The 12,923-nt window shown below is 44.4% G+C and overlaps 1 protein-coding gene across 11 annotated transcripts in view; it reads right to left on the bottom strand.

Moving 5' to 3' along the window:
• Positions 1 to 11,938, bottom strand: part of PTPN13 (protein tyrosine phosphatase non-receptor type 13) — a 350,570-nt gene extending 338,632 nt beyond the window's left edge. For all 11 annotated transcript variants that reach the window (XM_040326640.1, XM_040326643.1, XM_040326655.1 and 8 more), the window contains exon 1: positions 11,571 to 11,938. The gene's annotated coding sequence lies outside the window, so the exon portion shown is untranslated. The remainder of the gene's footprint in view (positions 1 to 11,570) is intronic.
• Between the last annotated feature and the right edge of the window lie 985 nt (positions 11,939 to 12,923).

Here is a 12,923-nt window from a genome sequence, read left to right as displayed (position 1 = left end):
CTGTCTGCCTAAAACCAAGCTCATCATTTCCTCCTCCCCTCTTGACTTTACTATTGAGATCAATGGCACAACTATCAGTTCCTCCATGCACACCAGAGTGCTAGGTGTAATCCTAGACTCTAACCCCTCCTTCAGGCCCCACATCCAATCACTGGCTAAATCTTGCCGCCTTATTCTCTGTAACATTTCCAGAAATCGCTGAACCAACGACATTATAAAACAACTGATTCACTCCCTGGTTATCTCCCACTTTGACTACTGCAACTCCCCTTTTGCTGGCCTGCATCCCCCAGCTGCTAGACCCACCTTACTAAGCGACCTGTGGCTGCTGCTCCTCTCTGCCAGTCCCTTCACTGGCTTCCCATACCCCACCATATAAAATTCAAAATACTAACAACATTTTACAAACAAGCCACAACACTGCCCCCTCAGCTACATCACCAACCTCATCTAAACATATTGCCCAAATCATTCATTTCACTCTTCCGAAGCCCTCCGACTCTCCAACTCCCTCGTTACCTCCTCCCATGCTCACCTCAAGGACTTCTTCAGAATCTCTTATTTTCTATACACAGTTCAAATCTCGGCCAGTTCAGCATGAACCACCTTTACCATTACTAGGTGGGTCATGCTGAACTGGCTGAGATTTGAACTGTGTATGGCTGGCCTAAGAAGTTCCAGAAAATAAGAGATATTCTGAAAAAGTCCTTGAGGTGAGCATGGGAGGAGGGAACGAGGGAGTTATGCCATGTACACACGATCGTTTTTTCCAATGAAAAAAAGGCAGATGGACTTTTTTCATCTGAGAAACCGATCGTGTGTAGAACATGTTTTAAAATTTTCAGATGAAAAAAAAAAACGATAGTAAATTACGTTCGTCTGTGTGGAAATCCATCAGAGAAAAATCCATGCATGCTCAGAATCAAGTCGACGCATGCTCGGAAGCATTGAACTTCATTTTTTTCGGTTTGTCATAGTGTTTTACGTCACCGCGTTTTGGCACGGTCGGAATTTAGTCTGATAGTGTGTATGCAAGACTGATGAAAGTCAGCTTCATCGGAATTCCGATGAAAAATTCCATCGGATTTTATCCCATCAGAAATCCAATCGTGTGTACGTGGCATTAGAGAGCGGGAGGGCTTGGGAAGAGTGAAATGAATGATTTGGGCAATAGGTTTAGATGCAATATGTTTAGTAGACCCCATGTATCATGTTGCCTGCCCGGTTTGCTTGTGGCTGCTATAGCCATCAGCGATAATCACTGTCTTATCCCTGTAGGGATGGCTTCCCCCACCATGAGAAGACAAATTTCTGGTTCCCCTGTCAGCACAGTCTGTGTTGATGGGGAAACCGATGGTTGCAGGAAAGAAATTCATACTGTATGCCTATGGCTGACCATACATTATATCATTTTCCTATTCAATTTCTTTAAGATTTACTGTTAACTATGTAGTGCATTATTCCATACAAATTAAAAGTGTTAAGGTTTAGCCCTTATATTATTTGGTGTCGGTCAATCTAAAAATTGTACAATGTATGACCAAGCCTTAGTCATATATTTCTAGTTATCCCTTAAATTGTCTGCCTTTAGGCGATCCCTGAAAACTAATTTATTCAGGGAAGCCTACCCCACCTCCAACTAAAAACCGTACTTCAGCCACCTCCATCAGATAATCCCCTAGAGCTATTACCTTTTGTACCACCTCCCCCTCCCATTTAGACTGTATGCTCCACAAGCAGGGCTCTCCTAATCCTTCTGTATTATAACTGTACTGATTCACCTTATATTGTAAAGCACTGCGCAAACTAGATATAAATCTTGTATAATATTAAAGTGATAAGAACGTACGTATCGATTCAACCGCATTAATCATTTCTGGTGTTTAAAAGCAGAACAAAAATGCATACCTTTAAATCCTATGGAACTCTTTACACTCTGTGCATTGAAAAGTACTGCACGCTGCATCTTTAAAGTGATAGTTCACCTTTACCACAAAACTGCCTATGCAGATAAGGGGCATCTGTAGATAAAAACAAAACTGTGCAGCTCTGACTAAAGTTGAATAAAGCCCTTGCTATAGGTGTAGGCCATTTACATACCTTATGGAGCCTGACTGGTATACTCCCAGGACGTTGCCAAGTGAGGCCTAGTCATTACCGATGACCTCCACCATCACGGCAGTGAGTTCTCAAATGCTGAGCTCAGAGCTACTGCATCAGGGGAGAGAAAGAGTATGTGAGGGGGTTTGAATCAGAAAGAGCTCACTCTTGTGATGGGGGAGGTGAGCAACGTCCTGGGAGTACTCTATTCAGGCTTCAAAAAAAAAAAAAAAAAAAAAGAGAAGGTATGTAGATATACCTATATCAAAAAGGTATTTATCTTTAGAGCCAGTTCACACCAGAGGTAGTTCCGTGTGCATTTTTTTTCTGCACTAAAAATGCATGCATAGTGTCTTCCATGTATTCCCATGGCTCTAATTCACACCATGCAGTCAGTTTCTGCACCGGAAGCAGACTGCATGGTGTGAACTAGAGCCATGGGAATACATGGAAGACACTGTGCATGCATTTTGTGCAGAAAAAATGCACACAAAACTGTACGGAACTGCGTCTGGTGTGAACTGGCCCTTAGTGCAGAAAAAATGCACACGAAACTGTACGGAACTGCGTTGGGTGTGAACTGGCCCTTAGTCAGAGTTGCACAATTGGTTTTAATCTACAAACATCCCTTACCTGCATAGGCAGTTTTTTTGTAAAGGTGAACCTTACTTTTTAGGCTAGGTTCACACTGCTGCGAACTCAAAATTGTGCAATTTCACGGCCGCGATTTCAGGGAATGCCAGTCTATAGAGCTGAATTTGCATCGCACACAGATCTTTCCCGCAGCTTAGAATCGCACCGCACTGATGTGAAAGCCACTAATGGAAAACAATGTTATTTTAAATGACTTGCGAATTAAGAGCGATCGCAACAGCTCAAATTTGCAAAAGAATTCACAGCAGTGTGAACCCAGCATAAAGCAGTTATTTTTTTATTTATTTTTTTAAACCAGCTTCCATTTTGTAAGTCAATGAGTTTATGATGTGTGTGAAAGGGCCCCTAGATCTATCCACAACTATGTGTTGCAAGTGTCTGTCTGACTGGATACAGATTGGATAGATTAGGTTGGTCCTCATATTACATAGTTTTGGTAAATCTAAAGCTTATTGTACAAAGATTGTGTGGTCAGATTGCAATATATACTGTATATGGTGACAACTACATAAAAAGGAGAAGTCCAGCCTGAGCTCTCTGCTGACAATACAGAAATCAGTCCAGGCATCGTATCATCACGACAATAAAGTCTGGATCCGCCAGGTGTCTGGACTGACGCCCATCTCAGCGATCCGCTGAAAGCCTGAGATGGCCGCTCCCCACCCCTCCATCGCTCAGCGCAATGAGCGTGGAAGAGCAGAGAGGAGAGACGCTGATTCACAGTCACCAGCTCTCTGCTCAGGGAGCTGTGAGAACCAAGCCGTCTGTGATTTTTGATCGCTCGGTTCCCAGTGTAGAGGCATCGGGGCACAGATGCAGCATCCACCTGGGTACCATAAGTATGATGAGGGGGGGCTTGGCCCAAACCCATACTTCCATTTTAAGTACCGTATTTCCCCCAAAAATAAAATGGCACAATATATCAAAAGGACAATTTGTTATCTCAAGTTTCGTTTGGATTAGCTGGTTTCCATAAACATTTGGGAACGCATCTAAAGCAAAATATAACTACTTAAACTGGCCTTACATTATGTTATTTATTTTTCAACCGAAATCTAGGTGGAGAGGGGAATCACTCTTGGTGAGGCTTTGTATTCTGACAGTGGGGTGCCTTCCCCCTGTCAGATAACACTGATCAGTGTTGCCAGCGGCACTGATTGTTCAGGGAAAACTCAACAGGCTGGTTGTTAGAGCTGCACAATTAATCGTTAAAAAATCGTGATCTCTATTTAACCCCCCTGACGATCTCCAATGCAGTTTGCCAATTCTTTCATGTAACAAGTGGAGAGACTTATCTGCTCACTCAGCTGTCAAAAGAAAATATCCGGGCAGTCGGCCATGTTTTTAACAGGAAACATTGTAACCAATGCTTCCTTCTTGGAACAAACTTCTGTGTGTAAATGCAGGACGTTTAACTACTTAAAGTCTAAGGCCCCTTCCACACAGGGACGGATCCGTCAGCAGCGTCCACCAGCTCAGAGGGAGTTCTCTCCGTTGATCTCCGCTGAGCCGGTGGATAACAGGTCCCTCCTTTGCTCACTGAGCGGGGAGGGGCTTGTCGAGCGTGGCTGCTTGTCTATGGAGAGATCGGACAGCAGGTCCGTTATAATCAGATCTCACCCGATCCAATCCACCAGGATGGATGGAGACGTATCGCCATCAGTCTGATTTTAGCAGATCGGATGTCAGTGGACATGGTCACCGCTGACATCCGATGCTCCATAGACAAGCATGGAGCGCCTGTTCAAGTCCGCCAAAAGGGGTCTTAATCTTTTTCTAAAACTTGTTTAAGTTAAAAATCAATATTTTTTGCTAGAAAATTACCTGGAACCCCCAAAAATTATATATATTTTAGCAGAGACCCTAGGGAATAAAATGGCAATTGCAGCAATATTTTGTGTCACACTGTATTTGCCCAGCGGTCTTTCAAATGCAATTTCTGGGGAAAAAATACACTTCAATAAAACAAAAAAAACACGAAACAGTTTTTTGATCAGCAAATTCACTTCTGTACAACCAGCCTGCCCATACATGGATCGAAATTCAGCCAGCCTTGCTGAACGGGCCGAATTTTGATGCCATGCATGGCTGGCTTTACAATATTGCGTTGACATCCAATATTTACAAAAACTGAAAAAACACAAATAAAATTACTAACATGCCAATTAAAATAAAAAATGTATGAAAACAAAAAACACCAACATGCAAATATAGCTAGGTGCTTTCCTGCTTGTTCTAACTGAAGTGCCCCTATTTAGATGAGTATCTGTGGGGGATGGGAGCATCATCAGAAACCAAAAGGAAAAGACCCTTCAAAACAAACAAGAGGCTTAAAGTGGAGGGGGTGCCATTTGCAAACCACAGTGTTAAAGGAAAAAAGTTGAAGTAAAAACAAATCCAGGATCTAACCTCCACAATCTGCAACCTCTTCCAATGAATACACAGACCTGAAAACCAAATCGGGTTTCACAGCCCGCTATGTCATAAGGTTCAGAGCTCAGCTAGATTATCAGTACAGAGCATCTGCCTTCAATCTGCTGAGCTGATCTGCCCTGAAAGTGTTAACAGGCTGCTTTCTAGAATAGTTCCTAATTGAGGCCTCTTGCTCACGGCTGTAAAGTCGCGCGTATGGGCATACAGTGTAAAATCTGTTGTTGTGGCACCAAGAAGCATAAAATGTTACGTTTTGAAAAACACGTCCCTACACATGAGTAAATCCGATTTCCATCAGTTATGTGCGCACAGCGTTTTCTGTAATGTAGTCCTATGGGCTAAAATGCACTGCGGCTGTAGCTCCCAGGCGCCACAACAAGAGACGTATTTTACACTGTACACCCATGCGCTCGGCTTTACGACCATGTGCAAGAAGAGTCTTAAAGCGGTGGTTCTGCGGGAATACGATTTTTTTTTTAAATATTATTCTTCCGCTGTTAATATAACTAATGTTGTACTCACCAGTCCTGTATATACAGCCGCGATCATTCCGATTTCCCGAAAAAGGATACTTTATAAAACCGATCGATGGACGTTTCCATCTTGTTTGTGGGCACTCCTGAAGCCCACCACTGTTTATTTCCGGGATGCGGTGAATGCTGGGGCTCTATCCCGCGCATGTGCAGTGTGCTGTCTGCCCCTGTGTCAGTGCCCGCAACCCCCCTCCTCCCTCCTGCTGCTCTCATATTAAACTATGAGAGATTGCTCCCCAGTGTGCAGTGGAGATTTCGTTGCCGCCCGCTTGCCGAGTCACATGACCGGCGAGATATCGCGGGATTAAAGCAACAGCGCGTCTCTTGGGACTGTCATGAGACACAGCGCTGGTCCGGGAAAAGGAACATACACGCCCACTCCCGCGGGGGATTTTGATTGACAGCACAGAGACGACAGCATTAAAAAGGTAAGGATCGAGATAAAAAAAAAAACACAACGGATTATTTACTGTCTATTACTAGCAGTTTGATTGAGCAAAAGTGACAATTTAGGGTGAACCACCGCTTTAAGTGCATTTTATTTCAGTTCAGACTAAAGTTGCAAACTTCATCAAGAAAGTGTCACAACATAGATCTAGTCCCCAAGTTGATGACATTTAGTTTGCTAAGACTATGGGGTTGATTTACTAAAGCTGGAGAGTGCAAAATTAGACTCACTTCTGCATAGAAACCAATGAGCTTCCAGGTTTTATTGTCAAAGCTTAAATGAACAAGCTGGGGTTAGAAGCTCATTGGTTTCTATGCAGAAGTGAGCCTGATTTTTTCACTCTACAACCTTAGTAAACAAACCCCTGTGTATCAAATAGTTGTCATGGTATTTTTTTTAAAACTACTTTTTTGACTTTTAACTCCTATCATCATATTGAATAGTGGTTCCAAATGAATAATACCTACTGCAGTAGGGAACAGACACAAAAAAATACTCATATACAATCCTTAGGACGATGCTGGACCATACCTGTGCAATGCGACTGGTGTCTATATCGGCCCTAGTATTTGTATACTTATGTAGGCAAGATAGAGACTTTAGGATTGTAAGCTCCTTGGGAGTTAAGCGGGAGAGATTCTCCCAAAAACATCAAGTGGGTGGCTGAAAGGGTGTTTGGTGTATCTGATTTTTTTTTTTTTTTTTTTTTTATCAACCCGCATCTATGGCCAGCTTAAAGCAAAACTTCACCCAAAAAGGCATGTTCTGCTAGTCTGCCTTCTCCCCCCTTTTGCACTGGCTTTTCAAAGCATCCTATTATTATAAGTATGCAGCTACAGGATTCGTAGCTGCTGACTTTTAATTATTTGTTTCTAGGGTGAAGAACCGCTTAATATCCAATCAGATGCAGCTGCTGCTCATGCATCTTTAAAGTCGCCACCAGGGGGCTTCATCCATCCTCACTGTACAGCACGGATGGATGAACCAGTTTGATTATTTTTTCATTCAGCCCAATCTAAAAAGTGTATGGGCAGCTCCTCATCCAGACTCTCAGCCACTTATTGTGTGTTGGTGCCATTTACTAGGTCTTACTGTGGAATCCTAGGAGAGTTTGGGTTTATGAATCTCACAAAGATATGTTCAAAAACTGTTCCGGAGCACATTCCCTAGGTGTTTGCGACCCTCAGCTATCCCTGAATTCTGATGACATCACCCTAAACTAGGCAAGCATGCCAGAATTGGGCGTTTAAGGCAAGTCAACAAACGTCAATTTTGTTTGGGTACAGCGTTGCATGACCATGCAATTGTCAGGTAAACCGACACAGTGCTTTATCGCAAAAAAAAATGGCGTGGTTATTAAGGAGGCTAATCCTTCTGGGGCTGAAGTGGTTCAAAAGGTAGAAGTTTTTTTTTAGCTTTTTATCTTAAAGGGGTTGTAAAGGTTTGTTTTTTATTTTCTAAATAGTTTCCGTTAAGCTAGTGCATTGTTGGTTCACTTACCTTTTCCTTCTAAATGTTTTTTTCTTTGTCTGAATTTCTCACTTCCTGTTTCTCCTCAGTAAGCTTTCACCCAATCATCTGGCTGAGGGTTAGTCAGCCAGAACAGCTTACTGAGGAGGAACAGGAAGTGAGAAATTCAGACAAAGAAAACAAAGAAAACAAAAACACATTTAGAAAGGAAATCGAAAGAGAAGGTAAGCGGACCAACAATGCACTAGCTTAAAGTGGAGGTTCACCCTAAAACAATTATGTAACATTACATCCAGCATACTAACGACATGTACAGTATGCAGGTATTTTTTTTTCCGCCGTACATACCGTTATATTGTTATTTCTCTCCCCCCCCCCCCGGCTTCCGATTCCCGCGGGACTGGGCGTTCCTATTGAGAGGTTAGATGATTGACGTCTGGTGAAAAACTTCCCATGGCGCACCACAAGTTTTCCGTAAATAGCTGACCTGCGAGTCGGCTCTATAGGGCGCTATACGGCACCTGCGCCCGCCGTGTAAAGCTGACTGCGCAGGCGCCATATAGAGCCGACTGGCAAGTCGGCTATTTACGGAAAACTGGTGACGCGCCTTATGCGCCATGGGAAGTTTTTCACCAGACGTCAATCATCTAACCTCTCAATAGGAACGCCCAGTCCCGCAGGAATCAGAACCCAGGGGGAAAATAACAGTATGTACGGCGAAAAAAAAAAATACCTGCATACTGTACATGTCATTAGTATGCTGGATGTAATGTTAGATAATTGTTTTAGGGTGAACCTCCACTTTAACCACTTAAGCCCCGGACCAAAATGCAGCTAAAGGCCCAGGCCAGGTTTTGCTATTCGGCACTGCGTCACTTTAACAGACAATTGCGCAGTCGTGCGACGTGGCTCCCAAACAAAATTGACGTACTTTTTTTCCCCACAAATAGAGCTTTCTTTTGGTGGTATTTGATCACCTCTGCGGTTTTTATTTTTTGCGCTATAAACAAAAATTATTAGAGCGAATTATAGAGCGACAGTTTTGAAAAAAAATCTATATTTTTTACTTTTTTCTATAATAAGTATCCCCCAAAAATATGTAAAAAAAAAACACATATTTTTTCCTCAGTTTAGGCCGATACGTATTCTTCTACATATTTTTGGTAAAAAAAAAAAAAAAAAATCACAATAAGCGTTTATCGATTGGTTTGTGCAAAATTTATAGCGTTTACAAAATAGGGGATAGTTTTATTGCATTTTTATAAAAAAAAATTTTTTACTACTAATGGCGGCGATCAGCGATTTTTTTCGTGACTGCGACATTATGGCGGACACTTCGGACAATTTTGACACATTTTTGGGACTATTGTCTTTTTCATAGCAAAAAATGCATTTAAAAATTGCATTGTTTATTGTGAAAATGACAGTTGCAGTTTGGGAGTTAACCACAGGGGGTGCTGAAGAAGTTATGTTTCACCTAGTGTGTGTTTACAACTGTAGGGGGGTGTGGCTGTAGGTGTGAAGTCATCGATTGTGTCTCCCTATAAAAGGGATGACACATTCGATGCAGCCGCCACAGTGAAGCACGGGGAAGCCGTGTTTACATACGGCTCTCCCCGTTCTTCAGCTCCAGGGAGCGATCGCGAGGGGGTGGCTAGAAACGAATAGCCGCCCCCTCATCCCTGATCGCTCCCAGACGATTTCCGACCGCCGCATGTACCGGGGGGGGGGGGGTCCCGATCGGACCCCCGAACCACGTCTAGGCAGGGACGTACGGGTACGCCCATCTGCCTGTACGTGCCATTCTGTGGACGTATATGTACACGCGGCGGTCGTTAAGTGGTTAAAGGAAACTATTTAGAAAATAAAAAACAAACCTTTACAATCCCTTTAATACATTCTATGTATTAAGATTAAAGTGGAGTTCCAGGCTTTTTTTATGTTTATTAAAAGTCAGCAGCTACAAAAAGTGTAGCTGCTGGCTGTTAATAAACAGACATTCACCTGCTCCACGTTCCAGCTCCGCTCCTCTCCTCTCCCCCCCTCTCCGGCCGGCGTCTTCATTCCTAGTGTGGGCACCCGTCCGTGACAGTTTCGGGTTCACGGCCGGGGACTCACTGCGCATGCGCGAGCGGCGCTGTGCTCTGTGAGTGGCCAGACGATCGCCTGAGACCTGTCGCGTGTCCCAGGCGATCGCCTACAGGGAGGGGCTGCCGTAGGCGATATGACGTATAGCCTAAGCGTTCCCTGGGCGGAAGGAGGAAGTGGGACAGGATGTCCCACTCCTACTGAAGCCCCCACTCCCCCCCTCAAAAAAAATTACATGCCAAGTAATTCAGTTCCTCTTTAATATCACTTTAAAGAGGAACTGCAGTCTGCTCACGTAATCTGTAATAAAAACATCTTTGCCATTCTGAAGCTTCCCTCCAACCACTTTGCATATTATTTTATATATACTGTGATTCTGTACTTGCCAAATATGCTGCAGAAATCTTCCTTCACTAAGTCTGGCTGCAACCTTTTTAACTGTGGGCAGCTGAAGTTCACTTCCTGGAATTACACAGAGGCACACCTCCAGCTCTCATTGGCCCTCTTATGACTCATCAACCGGCCCTTCCTGGCAAACTCTCACGAGAGTGAGAACTGTGCAAGATGGCATAGGCCTAGGCTTTTTACAAGACAAGAAACAGGAAGTGGGCTTTATAAGGTATTTACTGGCAGAAAAAAAAAAAAAAAAAAAAAAGAAGGACTATCCAGAGTTAAAACAACAAGGGCCAAAGATTTAATAGATGAAAAGTTGAGAAAAAACAAACTGAAGTTTCCGCTTGAGCCTAGGTTCACACTGCTGCGAATTCAAAATCGCGGTAAAATGTAAATGTAAATCGCGGCCCGAAATCGCAAAAAGTAGTACAGGAACTACTTTTTGAAATCGCAGATGCGGCGTCGCACTGATTAGGACAGTGCCATTGCCGCCAATTTGAGATGCGATTTGACATGTCAAATCGCATCTCAAATCGTTCCAAATCGTACCCAGTGTGAACCAGGGCTTAAAGGTGATGGCATCTGGACTGTGGGCTGCTATCATGTGAACTGGCCCGGATTGCATTATCCAATTGATGTGCGATTCAATCAAATCTGCAAGCAACCGAGTAGCCCCAACATTACCGATTTGGCTTCATTTAGATTGGACTTGATCAAACCGAGTGGATTAGACAGTGTGGAAAAGTTTTGATCGTTTTGCATTGATTGGCAGTCCTGAGATACTTTGCTCATGAATACAAATTGAATTTCGATGGATCCGATTATGAGATCACGTGCTGGAAAAACAGAGATGGGATCGATACCTTACAAATCGTATCCGGCCGATAGAAATCCGCTTCCCTGTGTGTGGCGTATTGATCGAATGGCCTGTCAACTATAGATTGGTTATCTTTATTGATCACAAGAGAAATTGATCATTTACTGAAGTGTGTATGGCCACCACAGGCTGCACTGACACTTTCAATGCGTTCCCGCTTGCGATTTTGATTGAGCGATTTAGAAAGTGTCGCATAGGGTTGCCCAAAAAAGAACTGCTGCTGCTTTTTTGAGCCACAAGCTTCACGTGGTTTTTGAAAGGTCCAGTTTGCCACTCGACAAGTACCACACCAGAATCGGCACCCAAAAGCGCTACGACTTGAGATGGCGGCGATTATGCCCACAATTCCAAATCGCGAGATGTGACCAGGGCCTTGGTGTTTGAATCTACATGATAGGATGGGATTGTAAAATCAATTAGGGGCACAGAAATAATAAAACACTGACATTGTATGTGACAAGAAACCTAGAGGCCAGCTGAGCAGCAACAGGTCTGTGTTATGGCCAGAGCAGGGAGTGCTTGTGAGGTAAACTTACCCCCTCCTCCTCCCCCATACCCCTCACACATGACTTACCTCGCCCTGGGGTGACTCCTGTACCCTGTGTATTATTATTCCGGGCTCTACAACGTCACTGGACTAGTAGTAGTAAGATAATACAGTCTCCAGCCGGGCACCACCATCAGCATCTTCTTCTATGGTCGGCCCTGAGGTGAGGAGGGAGTCAGGGAGCGGAGAGTCAGGGAGCGCAGCCCATAGCACGGCCACACACGGAGCTCCAAACTTCCAGGAGGACACAACTAAGAAGGAAGACGGCTCAGGAGCTTCTCCCTCACACTTTCCATGTCCCTGTGCACTTCCCTCTTTGTTGCGTTACTGCGTGTGTTCCAGTACGGGGCTGCTTCTTGTAACCATTGTAACAGGGACGCACTGTCTGCCAATCAAACGGCCAGACTCTCCCTCCGTGACTCACCCCGCCTCCTCATACCGTATACCGCACAGTGTCACTGCTGACACCTACCGGCCGCACACCGGGACTGCACCATGAACAGAGCTCTCCTCTATTGTCATCGAAGGAGTAAGCGGGTGTAAAGAAAACCTGTCATCCAAAGTTGCACGACTTTGGAGTTTAACATTGTTGCAACTTTGGCAAGGTCGGTGACTTGTCGTTAAGGTTCCCCTATCCAGATGGTTCCTGTAAGGACTGCGCAGGCGCAATCCTTGCCGATGGAAATCTCTGAACCTCGGCCGGTGACTTGTCCTTAAAGCGGGAGTTCACCCAAAAATAATTTTTTAACATTACATTCAGCCGAGTTGTCCTAACGACAATCAGCTGTTTTTTTTTTTGTTTTTTTTTTTCGTACATACCGTATTTCACCGCCGCTTCCGGGTATGTCTTGTGCGGGACTGGGCGTTCCTATCTGATTAACAGGCTTCCGACCGTCGCATACAGCGCATCACGAGTTGCCGAAAAAAGCCGAACGTCGGTGCGGCTCTATACGGCGCCTGCACACCGACGTTCAGCTTCTTTCGGCAACTCGTGACGCGTAGTATGTGACGGTCGGAAAGCCTGTCAATCAGATAGGAATGCAAACTTGCCGACGGAAATCTCCGAACCTCGCCTGGCATCCAGGCTCATTCTTTAACATCCACGTGGATTGGAGGATGTTAAAAAAAGAGCCAGGAGGCCGAGCGAGCGTAGCGAGCCGTCCAAGCGAAGCGAGGACGTGAGGCCGACTGGCCACTTTCCTCAAAATCCACGTCGCCCTGGATGCCGGCTGGATGCAGTTTGGAGATTTCCGTCGGAAAGTTTGCGTCTGCGCAGTCCTTAACCACTTAAGGACCGGACCATAATGCTGCCTAAAGACCCAAGGTGTTTTTACAGTTCGGGACTGCGTCGCTTTAACAGACAATTGCGTGGTCGTGCGA

Source organism: Rana temporaria, chromosome 1, assembly GCF_905171775.1.
Source record: "Rana temporaria chromosome 1, aRanTem1.1, whole genome shotgun sequence".
NCBI classification, from domain to species: domain Eukaryota; kingdom Metazoa; phylum Chordata; class Amphibia; order Anura; family Ranidae; genus Rana; species Rana temporaria.
Note: the sequence above shows the minus strand (reverse complement) of the source record. Positions and strands in the feature narration are given on the sequence as shown.